Below are 12780 nucleotides of genomic sequence, written 5' to 3'. Positions count from 1 at the left end.
GGGGTGTCCTGGTTCTCAGTGGGGTACTTTCAAACGTTCCTTCTTCCTCCAATCCCCCTCCTCCTCTTTCTGGGGTGGGTCCACTCCCAGAGTCTGCAACTCTGCATCCGTCCTGGGCATTGAGCTTCCAATTCCATCCTCTTCTCTTCTGCTGTGTCTAAGCTGCTGTGAAGCCACCTGCTGTAATTTACTGTTGTATATTTAATATTGTACCATACATCTGTTCTGTTTTTTTCATCATAAATGCTTCATTTCATGCTCAGCATCTGAGAACACAAGGCCTTGTCAGCTGTCACCTCCTTCTATTCTCTCTTTCCTTCCTCCTATCCCCATGTTTGCCCATCATGTCCAGTCTCCTGCCATCCTGAACGCTTCTGATGGAAGGTCTGAAATGTCATGAGCATTGTGAAGATTCTTTGTAATATGACTTTGTTCCAGGCAGGAATTCTCCCTCACCCACCCCTGGAAGCCAAGTATAGGAAGATTGCATGCTCAATCAAAGACTGAGCTAACTTAACACTGGCTTTGGTTTGAAGGTTTCTCCAATCCCCAGGGCACAGGATTTCAGGGAGTTTAGGTGACAGTCTGGGTGTTACCCTTCAGGAGGTTGTAAAGTCCATTTCACCTAGTCTACGCCACAGACTATGGAAACTATATATATATATAGTTCTGTCATACATATATGTGTGTGTGTATATATATAGTTCTGTCCCTCTAGAGAACCCTAATATGTGTATATATATCATATTATATACATGTATATACATACATATATCATATTATATATCATATTATATATATAGGAGTTTATTAATGAGTATTAAACTCACACAATCACAAGGTCCCCCAGTAGGCCACTAGCAAGCTGAGGAGCAAGGAACCCAGTCCGAGTCTCAAACTTGAAGAACTTGGAGTCCGATGTTTGAGGGCAGGAAGCATCCAGCACAGGAGAAAGATGTAGGCTGGGAGGCTAAGCCAGTCTAGTCTTTTCACGTTTTCTGCCTGCTTTATATCCTGGCCACACGGGCAGCTGATTAGATGGTGCCCACTTCGATTAAAGGTGGGTCTGCCTTTCCGAGCCCACTGGCTCAAATGTTAATCTCCTTTGGCAACAGCCTCACAGACACACCCAGGATCAATCCTTTGCATGCTTCAGTCCAATCAAGTTGACACAGTATTAACCGTCACAAGTCCACCCCTTGTCAACTTGAACCCATACAAATCTCCTGAGATCATAAATAATCTTCAAATAAAGATAATAATAAGGCCATAATTACACCTAATGTAATACAACTATGTTTTGTACAACCAGAAATGCACCAATCCCCAACCCAAATGCTATTACGTAAAGTTAAGAACACTTAAATGCTGATATGAAGTCAATAAATTTTATGTCACATGATAAAGGAAAAAAGAAACAAAATGAAGGAACTTTCTTAGTACAAGTGGATACATGCACAAAATGTTTTTAACAAAAAAAGAAGGAAATACTGATGACAATTACAGTCCTCATTTTGGCAACTGATCACGTGGTTGTAGCTGGTATTGATGACCACCTTCTTCTACTACCCATTCTGTATTCCCTTTGCCTTCAGCAAGCATCACAGCGGGTCGTGGTTTTTTTCTTAGTGGAGTGATGCAACCTTTCATCCCTGAAGGGTCTGGGCCATTCATAGTCCTGCCTGGATTGGGTTGTTGTAGTTTCCCATTGGCCTTAATGACAGGGCATGGGAATGCTAAGAGACGCCCTAATGGATCTCCTGTATTCCATACATATTCTTCCTTACCTCCATTGTGGAGTAATAGACTGATTGCATCTTGATAGTCCAGGTCAGCCACCCAGCCAACACTGTAACTACCTTCGTAGCCTGTGGACTTAAAGGTAGGAGGGGCCAAAGTGTCCAGGTGGCAATCTTAACTTCCCGTTTAATTGAATTATTGTTGTGTCTCCTGATGGCAGCATTATTCCCATTGGAACTAAGACCTCTAGGCCAACAGAATGTAATGTCATGGGAACAGGAAGCAAAAAATTTGCTAGTGGATCACTGGGGGCGATGGTGAATGGTGCCACTTCCACTTCCACCCTTGACTCCTGCACACGAGTTATGGCTATGGGAGAAGCAGGACCATATATTGGATGCTGATTCAGAGCATACACGGCCTTCTGGAGAACTTTGCCCCAGCCCTGCAAAGTATTGTCACCTAGTTGGCATTATAATTGTGACTTCGAAAGGCCATTCCATTTTTCTGTCAATCCAGCTGCTTCAGGATGATGGGGAGCATGGTAAGACAAGTGAATCCCATGAGCATGAGCCCACTGCCACACTTCTTCAGCCATCAAGGGAGTGCCTTGGTCAGAGGCAATGCTATGTGGAATCCTGTGACAGTGGATAAGGCATTCCATGAGTCCACAGATGGTAGTCTTGGCAGAAGCATTGCATGCAGCATAGGCAAACCCGTATCTGGAGTCAGTGTATATTTCAGTGAGGACAAACCTCTGCCCTTTCCAGGATGGAAGAAGTCCAATATAATCTAACCTGCCACCATGTAGCTGGCTGATCACCCTGAGGAATGGTGCCATTTGGGTAGAGACACAGAGCCAAACCATACCATGCCACCCAGGCCCTCCCAAATCTCATGTCCTCTTTGCATTTCAAAACCAATCATGCCTTCCCAACAGTACCCCAACATCTTAAATTATTTCAGCATTAACTCAAAAGTCCAAGTCCAAAGTCACATTGGAGACAAGGCAAGTCCCTTCCATCTATGAACCTGTAAAATGAAAAACAAGTCAATTATTTCCAAGAAACAATGGGGGTAGAGACATTAGATAAATGCTCCCATTTCAGATGGGAGAAATGGGCCAAAATAAAGGGGCTACAGGTCACATGCAAGCCCAAAAATCCAGTGGGGCAGTCATTAAATCTTAAAGCTCCCAAATAATCTCCTTTGACTCCATTTCTCACATTCAGGGCATGCTAATGCAAAGTGGGGGCTCCCACAACCTTGGGAAGCTCTCACCCTGTGACTTTGCAGGCTTTGCAGCTCTGATCCCGTGGCTGCTCTCATGGGCTTTGCAGAGTTCAGCCCTCCTGGCTACTCTCATTGAGTGCCTGCAGCTTTTCCAGGTGCACAGTGCAAGCTGTTAATGGATCTACCATTCTGGGGTCTGAAGGATGGTGGCCCTCTTCTCACAGCCCCATTAGTCACTGTCCTCGGTGGGGACTCTGTGTGGGGGCTCCAACCCCCCATTTCCCTTCTGCACTGCCCTAGCAGAGGCTCTCCATGAAGGCTTTGCTCCTGGAGCAGACTTCTGGCTGGACATCCAGTCATGTCTATAAATCCTCTGAGATCTAGGTGGAGGATCACAAAGCTGAACTCTTCTCTTCTGCACACCCATCAGCCCAACATCATGTGGAAGCCACCAAGGATTGGGGCTTGTACCCTCTGAAGCAATGGCCTGAGCTGCACGTTGGACTTTTTTAGCCACAGCTAGAGCTGGAGCAGCTGGGACACAGGGCACCAAGTCCCAAGGCTCCACAGAGCAGCTGGGCCCTGCACCCAGCCCATGAAATCACGTTTCCCTGATAGGCCTCCAGGCCTGTGATTGGAAGGGCTGCTGCAAAGATCTCTGACATGCCTTGGAAACATTTTCCCCATTGTCTTGGTTATTAATATTCATCTCCTCATTACTTATGCAAATTTTTGCAGCCAACTTGAATTTCTCCCTAGAAAATGCGTTTTTCTTTCCTATCACATGCCCAGGCTGCAAATTTTCCCAACTTTGATGCTCTGTTTCCCTTTTAAACATAAGTTCCTAGTTCAAATCATCTCTCTCAAGTGCAAAGTTCCACAGATTTCTAGGGCAGGGACAAAATTCCATCAAACTTTGTTTTATACATTTTAGAGAGGCATGAGACATGAATAAAATACATTTAAGAGATACATTTGTTTGGTCCAGAAAGGTAGAACAACTCAAAGTGAGGGCTTCCAGGGTATAGGTGAATTTAAACATTTTCTGGTTGACAATTGGTTGAGTTTGTCTAAAGACCTGGGATAGATAGAAAGGTAATGTTCAGGTTAAGATAAAGATTGTAGTGTCTAAAGTTCTTTTGAAGTCTTATAGTGGCTGCACTTAGAGACAATAGGTGACAAATGTTTCCTCTTCAGATCTTAGTTCATCTCTTTGGGAATGGGAGGTTCTAGAAGAAAAAGATCTGGCTATGCTGATAGAGATTCTTTACAGATGCAAATTTTCCCCCACAAAGAATGGCGTTGCAGAGCCCTTTCTTTCTTTCTTTCTTTCTTTCTTTCTTTCTTTCTTTCTTTCTTTCTTTCTTTCTTTCTTTCTTTCTTTCTTTCTTTCTTTCTTTCTTTCTTTTCTTTCTTTCTTTCTTTCTTTCTTTCTTTCTTTCTTTCTTTCTTTCTTTCTTTCTTTCTCTCTCTTTCTCCCTTTCTTTCTTTCTCTTTCTTTCTTTCTTTCTCTCTCTCTCTCTCCCTTTCTTTCTTTCTTTCTTTCTCTTTTTTTCTTTCTTTCTCTCTCTTTCTTTCTTTCTTTCTTTCTTTCTTTCTTTCTTTCTTTCTTTCTTTCTTTCTTTCTTTCTTTCTTGTCTCTCTCTCTTTCTTTCTGGTGGAGCTTTCCTCTTGTTGCCCAGGTTGGAGTACAATGGCATGATCTCGGCTCACCACAACCTCCACCTCCTGGGTTCAAGCAGTTCTCCTGCCTCAGCCTCCTGAGTAGCTAGGATTACAGGCATGTGCCACCACACCTGGCTAATTTTGTGTTTTTAGTAGACACAGGGTTTCTCCATGCTGGTCAGGCTGGTCTCGAACTCACGACCTCAGGTGATCCTCCTGCCTCAGCCTCCCAAAGTGCTGCGATTACAGGCATGAGCCACCATGCCAGGCCTGCAGGGCCATCTCAGACTAGGGCAAAGAAACATGTTTTGGGGTAAAAATATTTTGATTTTCTTATTTGTCTCATAATGTTATGCCAGAGTCAGTTTGGAAAATAAATCATGATAGATAGGTTTAAATAAAACCCATCTGATGATAATTTATGATTTGTAGAGCATGACTCCCCAGACTCCTTAAATAGCAATTTGGGCAAGATAAAAAATATCAGAGTTTAGCCCTCACCACCAAAGAAAATCTCAGCTTGGACGTTCATGTCACTATCAGCATTTTGGTCAAAACCACTCAACAAGTCTCTGGAAGTTCCAAACTTTCCCACATCTTCTTGTCTTCTTTCAAGTGCTCAAAACTGTTCCAACTTCTGCCTGGAGGAACCCAGTTCCAAAGTTGCTTCCAGATTTCAAGTTATCTTTTTAGCAGTTCCCCATTCCTGGTACCAATTTACCATATTAGTCTGTTTTCACACTGCTATAAAGAACTGCCTGAAAGTGGGTAATTTGTAAAGAAAAGAGGTTTAATTGACTCACAGTTCTGTGTGGTTAGGTTCGGGGACTCAAGAAACTTGCAATCATGGTGGAAGTGGAAGCAGGCATGTGACACATGGCAGCAGACGAGAGACAGAGAGACAGAGAGATAGAGAGAATGAAGGAGGAACCACTACACATTGATAAAACCATCAGATCTCATGAGTACTCACTCACTATCATGAGAACATGAGGACAGCATGGGGGAAACCACCCCCATGACCCAGTTACCTTCCACCAGGTCCATCCCTTGTCACATGAGGATTACTATTTGAGATGAGATTTGGTTGATGACACAGAGCCAAACCATATCAGCATGTGAGAAGGGTCTGATATCAAGAATCTACAAGGAACTTAAATAAATCAACAAGCAAAAACCAAACAACCTTATTAAAAAACGGGCAAACAACACGAACAGACACTTCTCAAGTGAAGACATATGTGTAGCCAAGAAGCATATGAAGAAATGTTCAACACCACCAACCATTAAAGCAATGCAAATCAAAACCACAGAGAGATACCATCTCAAACCAGTCAGAATGGCTATCCTTAAAAAGTCAAAAAAACAACAGATGTTGGTGAGGCTGCAGAGAAAACAGAACACTTATGTACTGTTAGTAGTGTGAAAGGAAAATAAATCTTGGGATCCCAAAATCATGAAGCTAGAGGAAAAAGTCAAGCTGGGAACTGCTTAGGGCAAACTTGCCTCCCATTCTATTCAAAGGCATCCCTCTGAGGCGCACGTGAGACAAATGAATGTCTGATTGCTTCCTCTTTTCTAATGTTTGTGTAAAAATGAAGATTCACTGAGCCAGACTAAGTTGTATATTCAGTGGAAGGTTTATCAAGGACTCAAAAGAATGCAAAATTTTGTCACTTATCTACCTCTAACCTAGTGGAAGCCCCCACTTCGGGTTGTCCTGCCTTACCAGACTGAACCAATGTACATCTTTCACATATTGATTGATGTCTCATATCTCCCTAAAATGTATAAAAGCAAACTGTACCCCTAACTACCTTGGACGCATGTCATCAGGACTTCCTGGGGCTGTGTCACAGGTGCATCCTTAACTTTCCAAATTGACTGAGACCTGTCTTAGATATTCGGGGCTCACTGTAGAAAGGTAATGTAGTTCAGCCACTATGGAAAGCAATTTGGAGATTTCTCAAAGAACTTGAAATAGAACTACCACTTGACACAGGAATCCCAGTATTTATATTCCTTTCTTCCCAAAGGAATATAAATTGTTCTACCAAAAGGCACACGCACTCATATGTTCACTACAGCACTATTCAAAATAGCAAAAGCAAGGATCCAACCTAGATACTCATCAGCAGAAGAGTGGATAAAGAAAATATGGTATATATACACTGTGGAACACTATGCAGTCATGAAAAATAATGAAATCATGTCCTTCGTAGCAACATGGATGCAGCAGCTGGAGTTAATTATCCTAAGTGAATTAATGCAGAAACAGAGAATGAAATACCACATGTTCTCATTTATAAGTGGGAGCTTGACCTTGAGTACCTATGGACACAATGCAGGGAACGACAGACATCAGGGCCTACTAGAAGCTGAAGGGTGGGAGGAAGGTGAAGATTGAAAAACTAGCTATTGCGTACTATGCTTATTACCTCAGTATGAAATCATTTGTAATTGTGACATGTAATTTACACGTGTAACAAACCTGAACGTGTTCAGTCTGAACCTAAAAAAAAGTTGGAAATGGAAAAAAAATATTTCAAACAGGGAGAATTAGAGCCTTTCTTATTGAAATACCACATTTTTAAAAAAGAGATAGAGTCCCTCTTTGTTACCCAGTCTAGAGTGCAGTGCTACAATCATAGCTCACTGCAGCCACAAATTCCTGGGCTCAAGTGATCCTCCTACCTCAGCCTCCCAAGAAGCTGGGACTTCCAGCTAATTATTGTTGTAATTTATTGTAGAGACGGGGCTCACTATGTTGCTCAGGTTGGTCTCAAACTCCTGGGCTCAAGCAATCCTCCTGCCTACAGGTGTGAACCACCTCACCTGGCCTCAAAATACCAGATTCATTATGGGTAAGCTCTTGCTCAGACATGGGAAGAATTAAGTTAGCACTTCCCTCCATGTAAACAGAGATAACTTTAAACCTCTGCCAAACTTTAAACAATATCTCCTTAGACCTGGAGTCTTACTAGGAATTAAACCAGTCTTTCAGGACTACTTAGACAAAGGACTCCTAACACCTTCCACTAATCTTGCAATACACTAATCCTCCCAGTATAAAAAGCTAAACAGAAAAGGCTGGAGAATTGTTCAAGACCTAAGAGCACAAATAAAATAAGAATTCTTAGACATCCTGTTGCTCCTAACCCCCATACCTTGCTGTCTGATATTCCCATCACTGTCATTGACTTACACAGTGCTTTCTCCAGCATACCTGTAGAAGAAACAGTCAATATTGTTTAGCATTCACTTGTCAAATTGCCAATATACATGGACAGTCTGGCCCCTGGGCTACTCAGAGAGTCCTGCCTAATTTTGTCAAATATTATGGGCAGATTTTGGCAACAGTGAATATCCCAGTGGATCTATCCCAATTCCATATGTGGACTATGTGTTGTTGTGTTCATCCTTCCTGCCAAAATGCAGAGAAGATGCTGTCCACCTGTTACAACAGCTTGCTTTGAAGGGACACAAAGTGTCCAGAGACAAACTGCAGTTTTGCCGCCCTCTAGTTAAGTACTTAGGACATATGATTTCCCTGAGAGGGCTACTACTAATCCCTGAGAGAATCTCTACCATCATGACATTTACCCTTCCCAAATAAAAAGACAAGAGGGTTATCAGGGTTAACAGGCTACTGTAGAAGTTGGTATCCAAATTACTCATTAGTGGCTCAGCCTTTAAATTAAAAACTAACCAGCAGGTCAAATCTGCTGGGAAGAAAAGAAAAAGCAACACGTAGAAGATTTAGAACAGACTCCCACCCAAGAGGCTGCCTTAGCCATCCCAACCACAGCCTTTGCTTTATCCTTTTCAAACACAAAATAAATAGAAATGCTCTAGGAATATTGACTCAAAAACACAGTGATGACCACAGGCCAATTGTTTATTTCAGTCAACAATTAGATGCGGTGGCAAGAGGGCACCTCCTTGCATAGCAGCTGCAGCCATCTTATGGAAGAATGTTGAAGAATTTGTCCTAGGGTCTCTGTTCACCATCCATGTCTCCCACTCTGTGGACTCTCTCCTAAGCTCTCACCACACTCAACACTGTTCTGACAGCCACCTCGCTTCTTATGACGTGCTCCTGCTTTCTGCCCCTAACATGACTCGGAAGCACTGTAACACTCTGACTCTGCTCCCTGCTTCCTCTTCCAGATAAGCAGTGAGAGGAGGAACATGACTGCGCTCAGCTAAGGGATATCTTACTCTCCCCTAGGGAGGATTTACAGGAACCCTGCATGGAAAATGCTGAATTAATTTGACTCACAGAGGGTTCTCATTTGGGAGTAGTGCATGTGCATTACCAGGCAGTATATGCCACCACTTCCACGGTAGACACCATCAAAATGACCAACTGCAAAGAAGTGCAATCAGCCCAGATGGCTGAGTTAGTAGTGTTAACTGGAGCTTGACAATTGGCTAAAGAAAAGGTGGCAGATATATACAATGAGAGCTAATATGCCTTTGGAGTAGTCCATGGTTTTCATGCTGTGGAAACAGAAGGACTTTCTCACCTCATCCGGGCAACTTATAGGCAGCAAGCATCAAGTTTCTCGGAGTCCTTAGAAGCAGTTCACATGCCAAGGCAGCTGACAATCATCAAGATCCCTGGACATCCAAAAGATAACAGAAGAAGCAGAAGGAAATAACTGAGCTGATGTTACAGCAAAGAATGCCACCCTAGGAAAGATGGCCTGTGCACTCAAGCATGCTCCCTCCTTCTTACCATTGCCCTCACCAACATTCTTTTACAATACCAGGTATCAATCCCTCAAGAGAAACAAATCCGATAACAAAAGGGATCTCCCTTTTGACCCAAGTAGATAATTGTTGGTAGGCTGTAATAACAACAAAACCATAGTTCCCAGAGGTGCACAGTTACCCCTCCTTCAATTTATCCATGAAAAGACTCCTTGGACCCTTGAAAAAATTGTAGCATGGGGAAGTCAATATTTCTGGACACCATCTCCCACTAGAGCCCAAGTGGTGTGCTCTTGGTGTAGCATATGCCCAAAGCATAGCACTGGCAAGCATTTACATGGCTCCCAAGGTCCCTGTGCTTTGCCAACAGGACCCTCTTAAGCATGGAAACTGAATTTTATCAAGATGCTGCCTTCTCAAAATACTAAATATGTATTGAACTTGATTTCTGTGTTTTCTCATTGAGAGGAAGCATTGATCTGTTGTAGGGATGTCTTAATGCTTGGCAAAGTTTTGTTAGAATCATTCCGGTTTAGGGAATCCTCTCTCTGAGCTACACAGTGATTGTGGGACTCATTTGACTGGACACCTCGTTGAATCCATTTGCAAAGTCTGGCTGATAATACAACATTAACATTGTCTTGATCATCCCTAAACCTCTTAAACCATGGCAGAGGGCAAAAGGCACATCTTAAATAGCAGCAGACAAAAGAGAAAATGAGAGCCAAGTGAAAGGGAAAACCCCTTATATCATCCTCAGATCTCGTGAGATGTGTTTTCACTGCCACGAGAACAATATGGGGAAACTGACCCCATGATCCAATTATCTCCCACCAGGTCCCTCCCACAACAAGTGGGAATTATCGGAGTTAAATTCAAGATGAGATTTGGGTGGGGACACAGCCAAACCATATAGTTCTGCACCGGCCCCTCCCAAACCTCATGTCCTCAGATTTCAAAACCAATCAGGTTGGTAGTAGGGACAAATGGTACAATAAAAATTCAAATAGCTAAGTTAACAGAGGCTTTGAACCTCCCTTAGCCAAAAGCCCTCCCACTGGTCCTACTTAATCCTAGGCCCACTCCTTTTGGAAAACATTGCTTTCCAATGAAATAATAACAGGAAGACCTATGAGGCTAGACAAGGGCTCACACGAGCTAGCCTTACTCTAGGGGTAAACGCTGCATTATTGCCAGACACTTCTTAAAATGTTAATAAACAGTTAAAAAAAAAAAGCCAGTAGCAGAGTCTTTCCCCAGTGAGTGTGTGGGGGCCGAAGACTCCCAGGATCACAGATCACAGCCAGGTGACTTTGAGTAATGGAAAAGACACCAACTGAAAGACCCTCTAGAGCCCCGCTGGAAAGGACCTCAACAGGTGCTTGTAACCAACTCTTGTTCTGCAATATAAAAGGAAGTCACCTCTTGTTTTCATATTTCACACCTAAAACAGGTGCCCAACCACATTCCTGACCGAACCTAGAGTTTCAATCCAATCTCTGACACCCACTTGCAATTTCGGAAAACACCCAAGAATCAGCTGGTCTATAGTACAACAACCAGAGCAGACATTCTTCCGGAGACATCTGACCAGGCCAGTCCTCATGACCCTTGAATAATTCTCAGTCTTACTTTTCTTGCTATCAAATACATGGTTCAAAACCCTCAATGTTTTATCCAAGACACTCAAGAGGCAGTTTGGAATCTATGGAAGGAATCTCTCTTGGTATATCTTTCTGTATTAGTCCATTTTCATACTGCTGATAAAGACATACCTGAGACTGGATGACTTATAAAGAAAAAAAAGGTTTAAGGGACTCACAGTTCCACATGGCTGGGGAGGACTCACAATCATGATGGAAGGTGAAAGTCACATCTTAAACAGCAGTAGACCAGAGAGAAAATGAGAGCCAAGTGAATGGGAAAATACCTTATAAAATCATCAGATCTCATAAGACATATTAATTGACATGAGAACAATACAGGGGAAACTGTCCCCATGATTCAATTATCTCCCACCAGGTTCTTTCCACAAGTGGGAATTATGGGAGCTACAATTCAAGATGAGATTTGGGTGAGGACACAGTCAAACCATATCATTTCACCCCTGGCTTCTCCCAAATCTCATGTCCTCAGATTTCAAAAACCAATCATACCTTCCCAACAGTCCCCCAAAATTTTAACTCATTTCAACATTAACTCATAAGTCCACAGTCCAAAGTCTCATCTGAGAAAAGGCAAACCCCTTCTGCCTATGAACCTGTCAAATCAAAAAGCAAGTTGTTCCTTCCTAGATACAATGGGGATACAGGAATTTGATAAGCACACCTATTTCAAATCAGAGAAATTGGCCAAAATGAAAGGGCTAAAGGCCCCAAACAAGTCTGAAATCGAGTAGGGCATTCAAATCTTAAAGCTCCAAAATGATCTCCTTTGACTCCATGTCCCACATCCAGGTCACGCTGATGCAAGAGGAGGGTTCCCAGGGTCTTGGGCAGCTCTGCCCCTGTGCCTTTGCAGGGTACAGCTCCCTCTCCTGGTTACTTTCATGGGCTTATGTTGAGTGTCTGCAGCTTTTCCAAGTGCATGATTCAAGCTGTTGGTGGATCTACCATTCTGGGTCTGGAGGATGGTGGCCATCTTCTCACAGCTACACTAGGCAGTGCCCCAGTGGGAACTCTTTGTGGGAGCCCCAACCTCACATTTCCCTTATGCACTTCCCTAGAAGAGGTTCTCCATATGGGCTCAGTCCCTGTAGCAAGCTCCTGTCTGGACATCCAGGTATTTCCATACATCCTCTGAAATCTATGTGGAGGTTCCCAAAGCTCAATTTTTGACTTCTGTGCACCTGCAGGCTCAACACCACAAGGGTACTGACAAGGCTTGGGGCTTGCACCCTCTGAAGCCATGGCTCAACCTGTACGTTGGCTGCACAGAGCAGCCAGGCCCTGCGCCTGACCCCAAGAAACCATTTCTTCCTCCTAGGCCTCCAGGTCTGTGAAGGGAGGGGCTGCTGCAAAGGTCTCTGACATGCCCTGGAGACATTTTCCCCATTGTCTTGGCAATTAACATCTGGCTTCTTGTTACTTATGCAAATTTCTGCAGCCAGCTTGAATTTCTCCTCAGAAAATGAGATTTTCTTTTCTATGGCATCTTTGGGCTGCACATTTTTTGAACCTCTATGCTCTTTTTCCCTTTTAAAACTGAATGCCTTTAACAGCACTCAAGTCACCTCTCGAATACTTTGCTGCTTAGAAATTTCTTCCACCAGATACCCAAAATCATTTCCCTCAAGTTCAAAGTTCCACAAATCTCTAGGGCAGGGGCAAAATGCCACCAGTCTCTTTGCTAAATCATAGCAAGAGTCACCTTTACTCCAGTTCCCAAGAAGTTCCTCATCTCCATCTGAGAGCATCTCAGCCTGGA

General features: G+C 43.2%; 2 gene segments (V, D, J or C); both read left to right on the top strand.

Moving 5' to 3' along the window:
* LOC710905 (immunoglobulin heavy constant gamma 1-like) overlaps window positions 1–12780 on the top strand; it is a 287235-nt gene that overhangs the window by 11793 nt on the left and 262662 nt on the right.
* LOC106995637 (immunoglobulin heavy constant delta-like) overlaps window positions 1–12780 on the top strand; it is a 727209-nt gene that overhangs the window by 523454 nt on the left and 190975 nt on the right.

Source organism: Macaca mulatta, chromosome 7, assembly GCF_049350105.2.
Source record: "Macaca mulatta isolate MMU2019108-1 chromosome 7, T2T-MMU8v2.0, whole genome shotgun sequence".
Lineage (NCBI taxonomy): Eukaryota > Metazoa > Chordata > Mammalia > Primates > Cercopithecidae > Macaca > Macaca mulatta.
Note: the sequence above shows the minus strand (reverse complement) of the source record. Positions and strands in the feature narration are given on the sequence as shown.